This window comes from Montipora capricornis, chromosome 10, assembly GCF_036669925.1.
Source record: "Montipora capricornis isolate CH-2021 chromosome 10, ASM3666992v2, whole genome shotgun sequence".
NCBI lineage: Eukaryota > Metazoa > Cnidaria > Anthozoa > Scleractinia > Acroporidae > Montipora > Montipora capricornis.
The window spans coordinates 11,623,851-11,628,850 of NC_090892.1; the positions used below are offsets into that span (position 1 = coordinate 11,623,851).

The 5,000-nt window shown below is 39.7% G+C and overlaps 1 protein-coding gene across 1 annotated transcript in view; it reads right to left on the reverse strand.

The window, feature by feature from the left end:
- Positions 1-4,992: 4,992 nt before the first annotated feature.
- LOC138018604 (uncharacterized) overlaps positions 4,993-5,000 on the reverse strand; it is a 13,183-nt gene continuing 13,175 nt past the window's right edge. The window contains exon 5 of the mRNA XM_068865296.1: positions 4,993-5,000. This exon is cut by the window's right edge and continues 415 nt beyond it. The gene's annotated coding sequence lies outside the window, so the exon portion shown is untranslated.

Here is a 5,000-nt window from a genome sequence, read left to right on the forward strand (position 1 = left end):
TCCGAAATCGACGTTAGTTTCTGTCGTCTTCACCTCTTACAGATCACAAAATTAAGTGAACATAGTACGCTTCTTTTTTTATGGACAGTGTTCAGTGAGCAGTACACACCCCTTTGGGGTTTTCCCGTTTTGTTTTGTTCTAGCTTATTTTAAAACATCGAGTTTGGTTTGATAGTTTAAAATGCCACAAACACATGAAAGAAACTGAATTTGTGACTCAACCAAAGCACATAACCGGTTCTGCTGTTGAGACTTAAAAGTAGGCCTGTAACCTACATCTACTGATTTATACGGTCACCTTTATATGTAATAAAACTGTGATAAGGCAAACGTTTGTTAATTATTTATGCTCGTAATCACGAAGTCCAAAGGATATTTTGAAAATGGATGTTTGCACTTGATTGAATGGTGGCTATGGTTGTGTTACAAAAAAGTGAAAAAATTAAGAATCACAATATTAACAGAAGACCTTATTGGAGTCCTGCCTAGAGTCTTGGCATTGTCATTAGTTTATCTCTTTAAATTCCAGTAAGGAAATTACTGTGGAGCTCCGCTAATATATATATTAATAATAGTTCTGAGAGTAAGGAATGAACATCAGCGGACTGAGATCCACAGATACACCACACCACGTCAAAACAACACCTGATACACAAGAAGAACACTAAAGTGGAGACAATTTGCAGCTTAAGAGGAAGCCAGTAGCTCCCAGTGCTCCCCCAGCTGAAGAGCTACAAGAAGAGATCACCCAAGAACTTGATGCTCTCTATGACAGGATTCAGGAAGTGATGCTTCTAGAACTGAGGGAAGGATAGTATCACTGAAGTCACGCAATAGATCAAAGTTGAAAGCAGAAGGTCAATGGAGCCATCAAGGGGATTCAGACACAACATCACTGAACTGAATTATTTACTGCGGGCAGCTACATATGTCACAACAAAAAGAATGCGAATGCTGAAACAGAGGATGGGAAGAACTAAGGCCCTGTTTACAAGCAGATAGGGTAACCCTTCTGCTAGGGTTACCCTAGAAGGAGGGTCAAAGAAAGCCCGGGTTTACAAGCAATTTTTCCCCAGGTAGGGTTACCCTAACACCCGGGACAACTTTGTATGCTTGGTAACCGCCAGCATCGCAAACACAATGGAAACCGTTAAAAAGTTGTCCCGGGTAGGTGAGTTGTCCCTCGCAGAGTATTTACAAGTCAGCTAGGGTAACCCTAGCTGCGTCGTAAACACGTCGATGAAAAAAAAGAAGAAATGTGTGAGTGCTAGGGTAACCCTAACACTAACACTAGGGTTACCCTCCCTCCTTATAAACAGGGCCTAAAGGGTAATTCTGGAAGAGAAGGATCAAGTATTGAAACTATGAGGAAAGACCTGAGCAAGATTGAGGAAATCCTTAGAGAAAACTTGAGACTAAAATAAAGAGATAGAGCTTGAACAGAAAATATCGCTTGGAAGAAAGGGTCACTTTGCATGTCTCAGGCACCCTGAAACAGAAAATTAGGGAAGGAGGAATTAAGGACGTTCGCGCCAACTGTTTCTGCGCATCCTTACTGCGCACGCAAATGCACACGCCACGTCATACACGAGCGCGCGCGCTAAGTAATAAAATGAGAACTGATTAGGGCAAAAGGCCACTGCTATAGCTTTGACTGGATCCAACGGTCTTGGACGTTCGGTAACCCCTATTTTTCTTTCCAGAAACGGATTTTATTTACAATTATCTCCACGTTGTCCAAAAATGAACAAAAAATCAATGTGGGAAGTTCAAAAAATTTCAAGATTTCTGCTCACGGGACATCAAATCCTGCCATCTTGCGGGCTGCAAGGCGCGTGAAACTGTGGTCGCTAAATGCGAACTTGATCTTTAAGGGAACCTCACCAGTTGACTAAATTCACTTAATCAGTCCACTTAAACAATATTTGGCAGAGAAGATTTCACTTCAAAGATTTAATTGCAATATATTTGGGTTTACAGACACTGGCCTTATTCGATAACGAAGCCCGATTTTGTCACATTTTGGGTGTTTTTCCGGACATGTTCTCTCCAAAACGAAGTCGGTGACCCCCCATTTTTTTTACATTTCTGACATAACTAACTCATCATCTTACAATGGTAAAAGTTTCAGAAGAAAATCAATGTTGAAAAAATTTCGCGCGAACGTCCTTAAGATCAAAAGAGATGAAGAGAGCTGCCAGCTGTTCAAACAGAACCAACTGTTTTGAACTGACCTGAAGCTGTTCTATGAAACACTACATAGCAAAGATCGAAGCGAGAATCAGTTACCTGATCCCAATGAATCTGAGGGATGAATACACCAGATTTAATCAGTTAACCTTGGTGGCGAACGAGAAGCAATTCGTGAGATCAAGAAGAAGCGAAAAGATTATCAGAGCTGCAAAAAACGATTTTTTTTAATGGACAGTGAAACAATAATACAGAAAGTGATATCAAGCATAGTACAGAGATATTATATAATAATAATAATAATAATAATAATAATAATAAAGTAAAGTACGATCGTCCGGGTAAGTGTAGTCCTGAGATGACATTGACTGACATTACGACAACCTGAGCGGAAGTCATCTTCAGAGTCAAGTGATTTTGTAGCGTCAGTAGATACTACGAAAACCACCGATCTGTGAAATGGGCCCGAAATATTTTGCTGAAATTCCTTTCCCACGGTGTGAGCAGTAGCCAGCTTTCGCTGTCAAGGTGTACCGGAGCAGCCACAACAATGGAAAGATACGGTTTCAAAATAATGAGTCCTGGGGGGGGGGGGGGGGGGGAGGGGGGTAAGTTTTGTTCCTTGGCCTAAGAAGTAGCGTCCAACACAACGCCTCTGAAGAACTGGAATTATTTACAAGCGAAAGCGGAAGGGGAAGCGGCTCAGTAATTCGGGCCCATTCCACAAATCGGTGGTTTCGTAGTACTATTGTAAAAAACCCGCGTATAAGAACCTAAAATTTAAGAACCTGTTAGGCTAAAATTTTCATTTTAAATCCCCTTTTCATAAGAACTTATTTAGTCTAAAATTTTCACTAGGTTACAAAAATGAAGGCATAGATGAAACTACAGGAAAAAAAATTAGTCTAGGTTTCAGCCGGTCAGTAAGATTCAAGGATGAAAGCCAGAGAGAAAAAACAAGGCATTCTTATTTTCTCCATAGCACAGTATCATACCTTGAACAATCAGGAAGCAGATGACAGGATGCAAGGAGTTGTTTCCTTGGACAACGCTCATGTTTATACGAAGGCACAAAAGCCGTTGTGTCGTCTCTAGGGAATTTGAGGAGAAGGCTGACAACAACCGACTTCCCCTCCCAAAGTTAGGGTCAGTCAATAAATGCATTTTAATTCCAAAAAAGCTGGAACCCTTCCTTGAAAGCCAAGTAGTGAAAAATAGGAAAATAAACTAATGTGTATCATATTTGGAACTGTCCTCATTTTTACCAGATAAAAATATATTAATTTTTGTTGGTCTGCGTACCAGGCTTTTTGGTTTATTTTGATGTAAAATAACTTGTTTTTGTACCATGACAGAGTTTTCCTCCCTTGTCGAAAAAAGAGAGTGCCTGAATTTAAGAACGACCCCTCTCCCCCCTCCCACTTCATTGACATTTTTTTCTGTTCCAGATTCCCCTCTGCCAAATGCATTTACACTCATTATGGCACAAGCAAGTGTGGAAAATTGAATACCATAAAACTCCGCTTTCTGGCCATGCGCGCGAATGCAAGGTTCGGACGATTTATGGGCATTGGGTACAAATGATACAAAATTGTACCAGTGCTGTTACGCATCACAATGGTTTGATAAGAAAATAATAATCTGGGATGGTAAAAAATTGATTAAATGCGAACTGAAAGTTTCATCAAGAGCAGATGAGGCAAGAACTGGTCATTGTCGAAACAAAATCAAAAGCACCTTTGGCCAGGAAAAACATGAATAGCCCAGAATTTAGATACATTTCTCAAATGGCAAGTTATGACAAATAAGTGCTTGATTGATGACAATGAATTATTTATGTAAGCCCGAGGAACACTTCTCCATTTCATCTATAACTCACACTTCTGATATTATTTATACATTGGAACACACGAGCCCTCGGGTGGTAGAGCATAACAACAGCATCACAGAGGTCATGGGTTGGATTTCCATTGTAGCCACCTGAATTTTTCAGGCTTCTTTAAGAGATAATTGCTTAAATTGACGAGACCAGTGGGACGATCAATTCTCCCTTTCAAAACGATGTATGGTTGCCCCAGACCACAACACTGAGAACTCTTTGCTTGGGTTCTCAAACGACCCAGGGCATTAACTTTCATGGCTATTGGTTAAGTGCGGATCGATTATTTTATTAAATACAGGATATAACATGGCCGCGCGAAGATACGAAATTTCTCTCTCGTGTTGAAAAATATTTCACGAGTACGCGCTGCGAACGAGTGAAATATTTTTCAACACGAGAAGCGAAATAGAGGATATTACATGGGGCTGCGAAGATATGAATTTCAATTTGAGTGGTAAAAACAATATTTTACGCAAGAGAACAGCAAGTGTTTAATAGAAGGAAAGACATGTAAATTCATGTCTTAAAGCCGCTGTGTAATTTTCTTTTTATTATATAGAACAAAAATACCAAGCAGAAACTTGCAGCTCGTTGACTGGATTTCTTCAGGTTTTCATGTTTCTTTATCACTTGCAAGGAACTCCTTGAATAATTTTCAGTTGTACGAAGTTAATATTTCCTTATTCCTCAAAGAAGGATTTTACCTCACCTTCAGAGAACTTCATGAATCTATTGCTCACTAGTCTCCACTGACTGTTTGTATAAACAAGCACGTGAAAGCGGGAAATGATGTCATCAATATCTTTACTAGTTAGGATAAGGAAAATCTGCCAATCGAATCCTGGATGTAGTTTCGTTTTATGAGTGGTGTATATATAATAAGCTTATCTACGTGTATTTATTTTTTCATGGACACAACAGACTGTTA